We start from the raw sequence: 16,586 nt of genomic DNA, 5'->3' as shown, positions 1-16,586 counted from the left end.
ATCCCTCCAATCATTCTTTCTAGTTCTTGAGGGAAAAGAGAGAGGAGATCTAGATCCACATCTCCATCAATCACTTTCTCCTCTATGTGAGGGGAACCCCTTGGATCTTCATCTTGGAGTTCTTTGTGAGCTCCTTGTTCTTCTCTCATATTTCTCCATAGCTTTCATTGTTGTGGAGGGATTTGAGTGTGACAGACTTGACCACTTCGTGTGTTCTTTCCATTGCATTAGTTGCATCGGTTTGAGTTCTCCACGTTGATACGTGGAAGTGAGAACTTGAGAAGCTTATTACCCTTGGGTACTTGGTACCCCTAGAAGCTAGGTGGTGCCTCGGAGCTCAATTATTGCGGTGTAAAGCTCCGAGCAAGCGTCGGGGTCTCCAATTAAGTTGTGGAGATTACGCCGAGCATTTGTGGTCACCTCGAAGCCATATGCCATTGTGGTGAAGCTTCGTGGTGTTGTTGGGAGCCTCCAATTAAGTTGTGGAGATTGCCCCAACCTTGTTTGTACGGGTTCGGTGACCACCATCAAGGTTCCCTTAGTGGAATCACGGCATCTTGCATTCTGCGAGGGCGTGAGGAGATTACAGTGGCCTTAGTGGCATCTTGGGGAGCATTGTGCCTCCACACCGCTCCAAAAGGAGATTAGCATCCACAAGGGTGTGAACTTCGGGATACATCGTCTTCTCCGTGTGCATCGGTTATTTCTTACCCGAACCCTTTACTTATGCACTTTACTTTGTGATAGCCATATTGTTTCTTCTCATATATCTTGCTATCACTTAGTTGTTTATCTTTCTTAGCATAAGTTGTTGGTGCACATAGGTGAGCCTAGTTGTTTTAGGTTTTGTGCTTGACAAATTAAACGTTAGTTTTATTCCGCACTTGTTCAAGCCTAAGCATAATTATTTTAAAGCGCCTATTCACCCCCCCCCCTCTCTAGGCGACATCCACGTCCTTTCAAGATTCCTCACAGATAAAGTCAACATCTTATTCATCAGAACTTATCTTCCTTCTCGACCTGGTAGCTGCCTTGGGCAAGTCATGGGAGCTGGGAGTACCTCGGTTAGAAGGTGTCCTATGAGGACTAGTGCCTAAGTCCATTTCAGCATTGGGCTCACTGAAGTTGTTCTGACTATCCTCTGAACCTGATATTACAGAAAGACCAAGCACACAAGCAAACTAGCACACAAGCAGACCTTGTGAGAAGATATAGAAGAGCTGGAATAGATGAGCATCACAAAATTGCATAAGTTTTTGAAAGAATTGAACTCTAAAAAATTAGTTTTAACATTCAGCAAAAGGAGATTTCGGTTCCACCGAGTCAAAAATTTCAGAGCCACCGAGACAGATATTCTCATTAATAGGAACTTGGCATCGTTTTCGATTTCACCGAAAAGGAGAACTCGGTTACACCGAGAACATTCTGAGTAACCCTAAATCCATAATCCGTAAGACCAATTTTTATGAATCAGTGACACCGAGATTCAATTTTACAGATTATTAATAATAATATTTTCTTTCTCGCTGATCTATGGGAATTCTCTTCTCGGTAGAATTAGTGCAATTGGAAAGATTTCGTCAGTGCCTATTTGCGCAAGAATTAGATTTTAGAGAGCACAAAAGGGATCAGATGTGTACCCTAATTCGGCGAGGATCCACTACGGCAGTGACGACGGTTAAGATTACTTCGGCGGCGAGGACTCCGGTGGCAAGTAGGGGTGGGCAAAAAAATCAAAAACCGAAGACCGGAGCCAAAAAACCAAGAACGAAGCTGGAAAAGACGAGGACCGAAACTTCGATTTTTTGGGGGGCTAGCAATTGTGAAACACCGAAATTCCCCGAACTCAGTTGACCGAATTCCGCGAACCAACCAAAGTATTGAAATTCAGCACGGGAAAGCTCCACCATCCATGATAAAAAATAGATAATATATACAAAAAATATATGTAGCCTTTTCTCAGCCCAACACACATTTTCCCCCGCAGCTTATCCTTGGTGGATGGTGCACTCCTTCACGCACGACATCACGCAACAGACGCAGCGCCGCCACCTTGTTTCCCACATATCGCAATCCAAGAGGCGGCCACCGGCCTGCGGCGCCCATTTCTCTCCCTTGGTGGCGGACGGCAGCACCCATGCTCCTTCATGGTCGATGGTCGGCGGCGCCCATGGCTCTCCCTAGGTGGAGGCTGGTAGCGCGTGTGCTCCTTCATGGTCGATGGCTGGCTCGCATCCTTATCATGTTGTATGTATTTCCTCCTACCATTCATGTATGATATGCAAGGGAGCCACGGGCGGACAGATTTTGATTGAGCCATATCAAACATCGCTAGATTGATTCCTTTTCTTGTGTCCATTTTTCACGCTCAAAATTTGACTCCCGGTTTATTCCTCCATATGGTGTGGTTCTCTCTTCAAGTTTGTAAAAAAATGTAGGTTCTCTTCGGTCATAACCAAGGACCGAACTGAATTCTGGGTGGACCGAAAGCCTCGATTAGTGAATTATCACAAGACCGGTCGGTCCATAAAATCAGGAAACCGAATTTAAAAATAAACCAAGGCACCGAACTGATCGGTTCGGTCTAACCGAATGCCCGAGCCTAGTGGCAAGGGCGCACATGAGGATCAAGAAGAAGTCCAGAGGACTAGCGCACGACAGCAAGGAGGTGAGGCAAACAATGTTTGAAGAAGTGTTTCAACTGTCGGGTTCCGCTGGATGTATATATCTCCTTGGTGTCGATGACACCGGGATAGAATTTTCTGCGCCACCGAGTTCCTTAACTGTCAGCTGATAGATAAACTCAGTGAAGCCGAAAAGAACGATCCGGTGGTACCAAGATGAGAAATTTGATCAACCCTAGGCTTCGGTGGGACCGAGATTATGAGGTTCGCCACACCGAGATGGAATTTGGGAGGTTTTGGAATTCAGCCCTTGTCGAGACGGATCTCCGAGTGCTCCTCACATAGAGTGTCCCTAAAGTGCTTGCTCAAATTTTATGATGAAGCATGAATAGAATTTTAGACGAGAAAGCATAGATATCTAGAGAAAGGTACTTAGGCATTCTTGTATATCCAATTGGCCAAAATAAATAGAGAGTCAAATATCAACAATTGGATATCCTCGAATGAGAAAAATATGCATACCAACATGCTCACACAATACGATGTAAAATAAAACATGGCAAACATGCACAAACATTCTAGCATCTATCAAGCACTTTGGCGATGACGAAGTCATTTATATATGAGTATATTGACTTAGGAGCCAAGTAAGAATACTTGATCATAGGTCATACTCATCGATTAAGCACAAGTGGGGTTACCACTTTTACATAAAGCATTAATGTGTTCACATCGTTTAGGAGATGCATATACTCAAGTCTTAGAGTAAAGCTCCCCTTAGATGTGACATCCCCCCTAAGACGGAGAAACTAACCTTGGGTTTTGTCATAAAAGACTTCAAGTAGGTGTAGTAATGGTGGATGCTCATTGTTGCTGAAGATCATCTTGAGGTAGGAGCAATCCTTGTTGTTTCTTACTCTTCTCACCTACATGGTCTAGTCCCAAAGCACAAGGAACATGTGCAAGGATATCTATGGACATGGAGTGAAATTAATGGGATATGATGTCCAAAGAGCATTAATTACCTTGTCCCTTTCTCAGTGTTGAGGGAATGTGTGACTCCTTGAAATAATGCATATGGTTGGAGTTGATTGCATATAGTTCTTGCCAAAAGGAATAAGAGTGAATTTCATTGGCGGAGTCACCCCTAAATAACATTCTAGTTCTTCCTCTTGGGGACCCACATCACCTTGATGGGGATGATTGGAGTTGTGGTAGCACTAGATGAGGTAGTACTAGAAGTGTCCTTGGAAACCCACTCGACCTTGGCTTGGGGTTCTTCCTCAAATGAGTCAGTCTCCTCTTGAAGCTTTCCTTTGACCTTGTGGTCTTGTGGTGGAAGATCATATTGAAAGCTTGTTCCCTTGGGATGAGTAGGATCATACTTCTCCTCTTGAGGAATAAACTTGGGAATGGGATATGTACCTTATTCCCTAAGATCTCCGTTGACATTGAAGTAGCCAACACCTTGCTTTTTCTGATGTCCTCCTTGCTTGCGCACAATTTCCTCGAATTGCTTACTTCTCGCAAGACTCTTGAATACACCTCGCTCTAAAATTCCTTTCAATAAATTGTTTTTTTGCTTAAGTGTAACTTGGCTAAGAGAATCATTAGTGGAATCAAGAGAGCTACTAGCAACAACATCATTTGATCAAGCTTTAGCATTGTTGTTACTAGATGAAGAAACTTTCTTGCCTTTGCTACTAGTATTCTTAGGTTTAACTTGTGGTACAAAAGTAGACAAGAGTAATCGTTTGGCTAGATAAGAAGAACTCTTCTTTCTAATATCATCATTGATTTGTTTTAGAAACTCGTGCTCTTTCTCTAAATTTAGCTTCTCGGACCATAGCTTATCATGAGTTCTTGCAAGCTCTCAATGATCTTCTAGAGTAGTTTCATGAGCTAACATAAGAGTGTTTAATTCTTTAGTTAGTCGTTCAATCTCTTTCTTATCACCATATTTCGATTTCTCTTGACTAGTATGATTATTTTCAAGTTCATTTGTAATGTTATCATTAGTCTTACCAAAGAGCAACTCATCTTCCCTTAACAAGTCATCCTCATCACTATCAAAGTCAAAGTACTCGAGGTGTGATACCTTGGGGCCTTTTACCATGAAGCAGTTTCCAATCCCTTCATTTGGTGAATCAAATAAGTTGTAGGAGTTGGAGGAAACGAGTGCCAGACCGGCAACACCTTCATCTTGACTTTAGTCAAAGTTGGAGTGGTAGCTTCTCTCTGATTGGTTGTCACACTCAGAGCCGGAAACCGATTCACCAACGCGAGCTTGATGTCTTCTTCTTGAATTGCTCTTGGTGTACTTGTCCTTCTTCTAGGATTCCTTGCCTCTCCGGGAGTGTCTTCGTTTAGAATGATATTCTCTACTCCTTCTCTCTCCGCGAGGTGACTCATCTCTTGAGCTTCGTCTTCTAGGTGACTCTTCTCTTTGTTTGTTGGGAGCCGAGCACTCATTGGAATAGAGTTGGGGCTTTCCATGGTTGTAGAAGTTTTGGTCACGACTGGACGAACGCTTATCATCATATCTTGATCTTGAGCTTCTCTCCTTGCCTCTACTCTTGTCGAACTTGTTGAATTTTCTGACCATGAGGTTGATCTCTTCATTGGTAACAAGGTTGTCATTTGAAGTAGCGGGAGTGTGACTTGAAGATTTGTATGCACCGCTTGACTTTTTGCGCAACTCATCTTTGTCCTTGAGAGACATTTCATGGGCAACAATCCTTCCAATGACTTCAGTTGGCTTGAGATCCTTGTAGTTTGGCATCATTTAGATTAATGTGCACATGGTGTTGTATCTTCCATCCAAGTCTCTAAGCATCTTCTTGATGATGAATTTGTCGGTCATCTCTTCACTTCCTAAGCCGGCAATCTCATTTGTGATTTGAGCTATCCTATAATACGTCTCACCGACTCCTTCACCTTCCTTCATCTTGAACATGTCAAGCTGACTTTGAAGCACATCCAACTTCGATTCCCTGATCGAATTAGTACTTTTGTGCATATCAATGAAAGTATCCCAAATTTCCTTTGCATTCTCAAGGCGGCCGATTTTGTTGAATTCTTTGGGACATGAGCAGTTGAACAGGATATCACAGGCTTGAGCATTGTGTTGCAACATCTTCAACTCATTCGTTGTTGCATCATGATCCAGCTCTTTTCCTTCTCCGAAGAAATCACCTTGCACACCAACACAAACAACAACCCAAATGGCAGGATTATGACCAAGAATATTCACTTTCATCTTATGCTTCCAACTAGCAAAGTTTGTACTATCAAAATATGGATCTCTACGGTGATAATTTCCCTCACTAGACGCCATACCTTCCTAGGTTGTGAAACCAATGCAATGGAGACCAAAGCTCTGATACCACTAGTAGGATCGAAAGTATGTCTAGAGGGGAGTGATTAGACTACTTGAGAAGATAAAAACTTAGCATTTTCCCAATTTTAGTTGTGGACTATTTTTAGCACTTATGACTAGTCAAGTTCACCCCACACATGCATATCTAAGAGTATAGCAACACAAAGTAAGACATGCAAATATAAAGTAGAGGGTAAGGTAGGGAGATCAAACGCAAAGGTTGACATGGTGATTTTTGGCATGGTTCCGATAAGTGGAGCTATTATACGTCCATGTTAGTGTATACTTCAATCCACGAAGGGTAACGTCTATGAGAGTCAACGGAGGGATCCACACACAATGGGTCCACAAAGAAGCGGCCTTGTCTATTCCACCATGGCTTCCATCCACAACGGACTAGCGTCACTCATGGTAGATCTTCACAAAGTAGGCGATATCCTTGCCCTTACAAACTTCTTGGTTCAACTCCACAACACGAAGTAGGAGGCTCCCAAGTGACACCTAACCAATCTAGGAGGCACCACCCTCGAAAAAGTAATAGATGCGTAGCACGATGAACTCTTTGCTCTTGTGCTTCTAAAGATAGTCTCCTCAACACTCAGTCACTCTCTCTTAGATTTGGCATGGGTAGGAGAGATTGATCTTGTGGAAAGAAACTTGGGGAGGCTAGAAATCTTGGTTCAAATGGTTGGAATGGAATCTCTTGATCTCGACACATGACTAGGTGGCTATCTCTCAGAAAAATGGAACTGGCAAGTGTAAGTGTGTTCTGAGTGCTTCCTCTATAATGAGAGGTAGGTGGAGGGGTACATATAGGCATCCCCCAAAATCCAAATGTTACAACATTATTGTTCAACTCGGTGACACCGAAATGGATCTCGGTGGTATCGAGTTGCACTAAATGTGGTAACTTTTGAAATCTCGGTGAGACCGACTTAGGAATCTCGGTGGTACCGATACGATGACCTAAACCGGTTTCATATCTCGATGAGACCGATTTCAAACTCGGAAATTCCGATTCTTGAAATCTTCTCAACCTAAAGTTGGTCACTGAATCTCAGTGGCAACGATATGAATGTTGGTGGTACCGAGATCTTAGAGTTTGGCATATGATCTGTCAAGTGTAAAATTGGTAGGGCCAAATGGAAATAGTTGGTGGCACCTATTTTGGGGGTTTGGCTTTGGACAAAGATATTTTGTGGGAGAATGATTGAGTATTTTTGTTGGCTATCTCTAAGCGCTTGAGCAACCAATTCATCATAATACCTCATCCCCTTTTAATAGTATTGACTTTCCTATGGACTCAAAGTGATTTCTCACAAATGTAAAATGTAGTCTTCTTACTTGAATCTTGAGCCAATGCTATACCTTCCTTGCATCAAGGGTCTTCTCACAATACTATAGCCAAGGCATGTTTGAACTTTTCTGATATATACTTGGATAAGAACATTAGTCCAATGATGCATATATAGTGATTAATTACCAAAACCACCTTAGGGAGCAATTGTGCTTTTAGCAGCCACCAAATAACTTTTATTTAGGTTTAAAACTAATCATGAAGGTAGAGCGAGCCTCTCGATGGTGATCACATCAACCTTGGAAACACTTCCAACACACATCATCACCTCGCCCTTAGTTAGTATCTCTTTATTCTGCAACCCTGTTTTGAGTTACTAATATCAGCAACTGAACCGGTATCAAATCCCTAGGGGCTAGTGTGAACACCAGTAATGTAGACATCAATATATCAAATATACTTTTGTTGACATTGCCAACCTTCTAATCTGCCAAGTATCTGGGGTAGTTCCGCTTCAATGATCGTTCCCTCTTACAATAGAAGCACTTTGTCTAGGGTTTCAGTCAAAACTTGGTTTCTTCACTCGAGCGACAATGTAACACCCCGAGACCGATGCTCGAGAAGATTCCCCTTTCACTGCATTGTCGGCGTGTGATTAGGTTGTTTTTCGCACTCATCATCGCATCATTCGCATCATGCACATTGCATCGGCACTCCATTGTCGCCAGTTTCAAATCTTGCATCCGTTCGTAGTGGTCGGTTCTCGCCGTTTCACCGCTGACCGTTTTAAGACCAACCACACACGCACGCGCCTGTGGCATAGTTAAAATATTTGTTTTAGAAGTATGTATGAAACTTCCTCGGATTAGGTTGAAACTTGGCATGCGGTATTATTTTAGTTTAGGTAGGCCGCCTGCCAAAGTTTGTCGCAATCGGCGTTCGTTTGATACCCGAACCGTTAAACCTATAGCGGCACTATAGTCGGTCAATTGTTCGCCATCTCGGTATTTTAAACTCCAATGTCGGGCAGCCCGTTTTCCCTCTTATCTCCGCCTAGCCTCTCTGCACAGTGCACGGTTCCGTTCCCAACCTAGTCCGAAAACCTCCCGGAACCCGAAACACACGGTTGTAACCGTTGGGTCCGGATCAACTCCGTTATACCCCAAACCATCATCGTTTTGTCAATTGATATTCCTAACCTAGTTATTCACATCCATCCGGTTTAATTGGACGGCCAATTAGACCATATTTTAAAAACATTTTGCTATTTATATATGAAATGTAGTCCAATGCTACCCTAACCCTAGCTAACCAATCCCCCTCCCGACAGCGACGCCACCCCCACCTCGTTTTTCCCATCGGGTCAACCGCACCACCAGCCTGAGGTCTCCATCTGCTTGAGCCCCATGGGGTCATTCCCTCATGGCGCCTGTGCCCCTCCTCTCCTTGATGCGAAGGCAGCCAAGTAGGACGCTGAAGAAAGGAGCCCCAACACCGTAGCAGTTGCTCCCCCCGCGCACAAGAGCCATAGATCCTCCCGTGGTCGCCCGACCTCCCCTGCTCCTGCGCCTCCAGCCTCATGCCTCCACACCGGACCTTCGCTGCTACGCCCCCGGCGGCCCTGCGACTTCATTGCCCAGGAGCAGCGACCAGGTCATGTCGGCACCCTTCCCTTCTCCTTCCTCCCGTTTTCCCTCCCCTGGTCTCTCTCTTTCTCTCTCTCTGTGACCATCTCCCTCTCTCTGACCAGGAGCAGCAGTGCCTTGGCCGACCCCAAGCATCGCCGCCGCCCACGCCGGTCGCCTCCACCCGTTTTGGTTGAAAACTGAGCCCCGACGGTCTCCTCTCTCCAAATCCGATCCTCCCCATGCTCGTCGCTCGCGTCACGCCCCTCTCCAGCTGAGTTCGGACAAGGTCCCGACATGCGCACGTTGCTACAAGCTGTAGCTCCCGCACGATCACGAGCAGCTGCTCGTGTCGTGAGTCAACTCGCCTCCCACCTCTGGAAAGGCCCGTAGCCGCATCCATCCAAGTGGCACGAGCACCTTCGTTGACCCGCTGCTAACTGCAAGACCATTATGTTGTTCGATCACATCGGTCCGACCAGGGAGACTACTTATGGATGGATTTCGTAAAGTGAATGTCTTTTGTCGTCAAAGACCGCGAGTTCATATACGAATGTGTTCAACTACGTGGATTCGACAAGTTCATCTCCAACCGTGTACAACTATCGTCGCCTTGGATCCGATAAGACCATCGCATGTACGACTACATCCACGATGACCCATGTACATCTACACCGCAACGACTCAATCCACTCCGAATTGCATGCTTAAAAGCTATACTGCCGAGGCGATACATGTGGATGAATGCATTGTTGTATGAGGTGCGATGTTGTCCATTTCGTAGATGCCATGTTAGTTGCAGGTACCCCATATTCATGCCCCCCGCACATGGGAACCCGGTAACCAGGACCACCCATCATTCTTTGGCATGACACACTCACAATTCGTTGGCACCGGTATCTCGCAGAGTTATCAGAACCAGAACGTTGCTGTGGCTGTCATTCGGATGCATGTTGCATCCATGGCATATGATCTTGTGTTGCATGTATCTTGTAGGCCCTAGCTCCGTTGGACATGAGCTATATATGCAAACTGACTAGAATGACGTGTAGAATCACATGCTTCACCTCTTGCCATCTTAAACAACATTTAGTCTTGCTGGGTAAATAAACGAGAGTCAACTAAGTAATTAAAATGTGGAGTTTCGTTAATATGCAATGAGTTGCATATTGAGCTTCATTTAATGTGTAGTAATAAATTGTTGCCATGATGTGCCTTGCATAATTAAACAGATCATGCATCATATGTGTTGTGCATCATGTCGTGCATATGTTGTGGTGTTGTCGTGTGTTGATTCTTGTTTCTGGTTGGCTTCTTCTCGATAGAGTTTCGCAAGCATGTCAGAATGTGAGGATCCATTCGACTATGTTGGTTCGTCTGCTTCACGGATTCGTTCTTCTTTCAAGAGGGATCACGGGCAAGATGACCATTTCCCTACATACCATCACTATCAATGCCATGCTAGTTGTCTCGTTTGTTCCGCTATGTCTCGCTGCCTACCACCTATTTAATAATCCTCCCAACATTGTCATGAAAAACCTCTAACCTTTCCACAACCCAGCAAACCACTGTTTGGCTATGTCACCGCTTGCTGAGCCTTCTTATAGCGTTGCTAGTTGTGGGTTAAGTTGCTTCCATGTGCCAACATGGGTTCCTTTTTATATCACCATATAATTGCTATTTAATTTAATGCACCTATATACTTGGTAAAAGGTGGAAGGCGTGTCCGTCAAGCCTGGTGTTTTGTTCCACCTTTGCCCACTTAGTTTCGGCCACCGGTGTTATGTTCCATAAATGAGTGCTCCTAACATGCTTGGGGTTGTTATGGGGACCCACTAGATATTCGTTATGGGATAAAACTCGTCTGGCAAGGCCCAACATTGGTAATATATTTTCCCAACATAACAATACTAAACACCGTTAAAAGCATAGGGCGTCATGAACCCGAGGAGTAATTCAACATAATACAGGGGGGCCAGTGTTGATGGTGTCGTCCCTAATAGAGCCACTTGCGAGGCCACCCGGGGCAACTTGGGGGATGTCTATCCGGCAACCCTACGTAGTGCTCATCCGATTGTGCCCTGAGAATGAAATACGCGGCTCCTATCGGGATCGTCGGCACGTCGGGTGGCCTTGGTGGACTTGTTTTACCTTTAATGAGCATCTTGTGCGTGGGATTCCGAGGATACTTTGGGCTATCTTGAGGATCAGATTTTCCAATAGGAACCCGAGGAGATCACGGGTTTTCCCTAACCGAGGTAATTCCAGTGCAGCGTGTGGTAGTTTGTGATGGACTAGTTGGAGCAGCCCTGCAGGGTTAAATCATTCAGAAAGTCGTGCCCGCAGTTATGTGGCAAACTTGGAAACTTTGTTTAACATCCGGTTATGGATAACTTGAAGTAAACTTAACTAAAACTTGCCAACTGTGTGAGTAATCGTGACTGTCTTTTCTCGTGAGTTCCGCATCCAAAAGAGGACACGGTGGGGTTATCTTTGACATAAGTATGTGTTCTGAATCATTCATTTGATCACCATTAGTTCCCGTCTGATTATGCGTAGATCATCCCCCTCTTATTCTGGTACTCATAAGCTGGCCACTCAAATAGAAGCTTAGTTGCTTGCTGCAGCCTCACCATTTAACCATACCTCACCCATCAAGCTTTGCTAGTTTTGATACCTTTGAAATGAGACTGTTGAGTCCCTCTGGCTCACAGCTTACTACAACTCAGTTGCAGGTACAGGTAAAGCAATACTTTGATGTGAGCGCAATGATTGTTCTATTTCGAGTTTCTTCTTCTTCTTCTTCTTCGATCTAGGATGGGTTCCCTGCTGGCAGCGTGGGATAGCAAGGATGGACGTCGTTCTTTTATTGTTTGTTTTCATCCATAGTCGGACCCTGATCTTATACGTGGTGATTGAATATTTTATTGTATTGATGTGATCTTGATGTAGCTTGTGGCGAGTGTAAGCCAATTCCATATACTCATCTCTTCTGTACATATACTTATAACGATATCCATTCTTGTAAAACGACGACATACGCGTGTATCCCTATCGACTCCCTCGTGCCAAAATAAGGATAGGATCGCATCTTGGCCATTACAAGTTGGTATCATAGTAGTACCGACCTAGGAGGCCCCTTGATTGATGGACCTTGGCCGAGTCGAGTCTAGTGAAAAATTTCTTTGAGTCTAGTTATATATTGGAGAGTAGGATTCTTTTTCTCCTCTTCTATGCTCTCGTGAGGAATCTTCATGTATGAATTTTAATTCTACTCCTATTCTCACTCAAAAAAAATAGGATCACGCAGGTATTTTGGAATATATATGATGTCGATGTGACATAGTTCTGTCTTGGTGCCTCCTGTCTGACTTGATTTCTTCCGGGGAGTTGAGCTCGAGGGGATTCTTGTGAACATCGTTATCATTCAGATTTCTTAGTATCTCGGGACGGATGATGTTTGAAATTGCTTCAATACTAGTAGTGGCGAGACGAGTCCAGCACCCACAGTACTGGTGGAGAGCGTCTGGATGTACTGCCATACTTAGTATCATTGTGATTACGAGGGTCCGAGATAGATGGATTTCTGAGATCTCTGGTTATGTGTTGACGTATGTGATACACTGGACGGATAGTGTTATTGCTAGGAGTTGGCTGATGGATTTTGCTCCTTGTATCTGTAGACCCGATTGCATGACCAGTAAATTTTGGGAGTTCTTAGGTGGGAATTCAAGTACTTACCTATAGGATAATCTTCCAACAGATGCATGATGTGAGGTTGGGATTCGACATCTAGTGGGTTTGTTTGTTCAGGGTCGTTTTTACATAACGGTCTTGATATATGTCATCAGTATGCTTCGACAAGCCTTGTAGTTCGCTACTCCTAGGGAGCATATTCGAGCGACATTTCAATATGACAATCCAATGTACGATCGAGCCCGTGCGAACCTTACGACGAAAATATCGGACAAAATCTCTGTCATATATTTGTCCCAGCTTGTTTCGTAAGCCTCACACTTTGGTTTTGTTGTAGTATGGTAATTCGAGTTGCTTTGATGTCAAGTGGTGAATTCATATCTTTCCAAGCGGTGTTCTCATATTTCCATGGGAATGCTAATTAATTCTTTGCTCAATCAAGTTGTCTTATCAATTCTTTTCAACCGGAGTTGTCATGTTAAATTCCTTTCAATCCGATTGCTTATCTTCAAGTTAATCTAATCCTCTCCAAATATTTTCAAGATCAATATCTCATTTCTTTCTAGAGTTTGTCTCATCTGTCCCAAGTTGTCTTCGTTTTCCCCGCCCTCCCACCCTTTTCTTAAGTGATTAGATCATCCAAGTGCATTTCTTTTCATGATGCTCCCGCTATCTTCTCTTCTGTATTCTATCTCGTGATTCATTGTGAAGATTCTCACAAGTTCTAAGTTCATCATTTTTCATTCTTGTTCTCTTTTCCGGTGAATTCAGTTCAAGCTATCTGTGTTCATCATATCCTTTTCATCCTTTACTTTCCCATGTTGGTAATCCTTATCAAGTCTTTCTTGTTTTTCATATCTCTCTATTCGATATGGAGTGTTCAAGATATCTCAGAGTTTCTTGTTTTCAATCATTTCATTTATTTAGAGGGTCTGGCCTCATCTAGTTTTCATTTGTACCGGTGCAATTTCTCTCTTCCTAACAATCCTTTCAACTATGGTTTCTTTGAGTGGGCCCATACCGCACAGGTTTTCCCAGGATCTTACGTGGCTCTTCTAATCTTTTCCGCATATCTCTAAATCTTTTCAAGTGTGATGTAAGAATGATTATGTCAATCATATCGCTTCTCAAAGGTCTATTCGAATTAATTTCTTTCGTTGGCTCAAATTTTCCTTATTCATTATTTCGGAGTGTCTTAGTAATTTTGGTGGTGTCCCTTCTCATCATTCCCACCTTGGAAGTCCGAAGGAGAGTTTCCCTTAAATCTTGTCCATTCTTTTGAATATTGTCATCTCAGCTTCGTGCTATCTTCTTAATTGTTTCCAATCATGAGTAATTCCTTCCATATCTATTCGGTTCATTTAAGAGTTGTTTCATTCTCGATCCTCCGAAGGCCATAATTTCAGAAGATTTCTTCGTTCTCAGCTTTCAACTTTCGTTCTCAATGGTTGTATCTTCGTTCCTATCTCAATTATTCCGTTGCCTCATTCAAGTTTTCTATTAGGAGGCTCAAGATCTCTTTGTTCTCATGTATTCCATTCATTTCTTCTCATGTATTCCATCCATTTCTAATATCCCCATATGTTCTAAATTCTTCAGGTTGATCATGATCTCTTTGTTCTCATGTATCTTCATTCATTCATGGTATTCCCATTCATTTGTGAATTCTTACCGGTGGCTTGTTTAAGCATTCTCTAATTGAATCATGCTCTCTTGTCCTCATGTAGCCTAGTTCATTTTTATTATCCTCTTTCATTCCAAATTCCTACCGGTGTTCCTTCCAATACTTCTTCAAGTTTGTGCTCTTTCTCTCTATCTCCAATATTTTCAAGAAGAATAAGTTCTATGCTAAATCCGTTGCTTGTCATCAATTTAACTTGATGAAGGATAAGCATAACATAATTCTTATTCTCGTTTCTTCAAGTGATTTCAACTCTTATTCCACAGTGGCTCATGATATCAATTCTTGATTCTAAGTTGTGCACCTTTCCTTTTCTGGAGTTTCAAGTTTTCTAAAGTATCTCTGTATGAAGCTCCATCTAAATCTTGCAAGGTTTAAATCTTATTCTTTTCAACCTTCAATTCTTTTTATCATCCTTTCATTCTGGTGTTCTCCAAGTTGTTCTTCATGGTGGTTTGTAGAGTATATAATTCATTCTCAAGGTGTTCTACAAGATTTTGTTGGAGGACCTGAAGTATTCTTTATCTTGCATTTCAAAGTGCAATTGTTCCTCCATTTCCCTTTAAGCTGGTGTTATAGCATTCTTGTTAGTGGAGGAGTCTCGAAGAAAATTTGTTTCAAGAATGAGATATTTAATCCCACCAATTTCTTGATCATGAGACATTTTCAACTCATGGTTTCTTCATTGAAGTTATCTGGGATTGGGTTTCACCTAAAGCTTTTCCTAAGGATTGTTGCTATTATGGTGATTATTATTGATCCAGCTTCTTAATGTATCTTCTTGGTATAAGAAGTTGTGCATATCTTGTTGCTCCTAATCAGTCCTTGTTTCTGTTAATGGCTAGTTGTCACCTCACTATTTTGAAATGGTTTCCATAAGCCCACAACAAGCTAGTTCTTTCCATTGTTATTTTTCCAACAACTCCGTTCAATTCTTCTTGCAAGGATGCTTGCCAAATTCAATTGTGGTAGAAGTTTTCATTCCCTTCTCCATTCCTTCTTCCAAATGATATAGTTTCTATTATTTTATTCCAGAGGTTTTGTGATGTTGCTCTCTTTTATCCATCATTTTATCTTTTTCAAGATCATGTTCTTTCTTTGCTTATTCATTTAACCGGAGTGTTGTGTCCTCTTGTCTATTTCCTACCGAAGTGCTGCCGAAATTTCTTGTGAAGTCTTGCTTGTTTCTCATATCATTCTTCATCTCTTTGCAACTGATACGTCTCCAATGTATCTATAATTTATGAAGTATTCATGCCAAGTTTACAAATGATTTTGGTATGATTTTACTAGAACTATCCTAGACTGACGCTGTTTTCAGCAGAACTACCATGGTGTTGTTTTTTGTGCAGAAATAAAAGTTCTCGGAATGGGCTGAAAATCTATGGAGAATATTTTTGGAAAATATAAAAAATACTGGAGCGAAGAGCTGGGCCAGGAAGTGGATGAGGAGGACACAAGCCTGCTAGGCGCAGCCACCCACCCAAGGTCGTGCCCGTGTGGCTTGTGACCTCCTCGGGAACCTTCCTCACGTGAGACTCGCACCAAACATTCCTATAAATCCCAGAAAGAAACCGAGATCGGCCGCTGCTGCAAGCCTCCAGAGCGATGAGAAACCACTCTTGGCCCTCTCCGGCACAATGCCGGAGGGGGTCACCATCACCAAATACCATGCAGGAGGAATACGGAGGGGCCATCATCACCATGGAAGCCAAGGACCAGAGGGAGAACCTCTCCCCACCTTGGGGGAGGCCATGCAGGAGGAGGCACAAGGGGGAGACCCTCTCCCCCTCTCTCTCAGGGGTGCCAGAGTGCCACCGGGGGAACCATTGCCGCGGTGATTGTCTTCATCAACATCACCTTCTTCATCACCATCCTCATCTTCTTTTAGCGGTCCACTCCCCCGCACCTCGCTGCAATCCCCAACTTGAACATGCTTCTTTATGCCACATATGATGATCCAATGATATGTTGCCATCCTATGTTGTTTTGAGTAGATTCCCTTTGTCTTATGGGTTGATTGACGATCTAGATTGGTTTGAGTTGCATGTTTTATTATTGGTGTTGTCCTATGGTGCTTGATACGTCTCCAACGTATCTATAATTTTTGATGGTTTCATGCTATTATCTTGTCAAACATTGGATGTTTGGCATGCCTTTTATATATGTTTTGGGACTAACTTATTAACTCAGTGCCAAGTGCGAGTTCCTGTTTTTTCCATGTTTTTGACCCCTTTCGGAGGAGATTTTGAAACGGAGTCCAAACGGAATAAAATCCCCGAAG

The sequence above is a fragment of the Hordeum vulgare genome, chromosome 7H (assembly GCF_904849725.1).
Source record: "Hordeum vulgare subsp. vulgare chromosome 7H, MorexV3_pseudomolecules_assembly, whole genome shotgun sequence".
NCBI lineage: Eukaryota > Viridiplantae > Streptophyta > Magnoliopsida > Poales > Poaceae > Hordeum > Hordeum vulgare.
Note: the sequence above shows the minus strand (reverse complement) of the source record.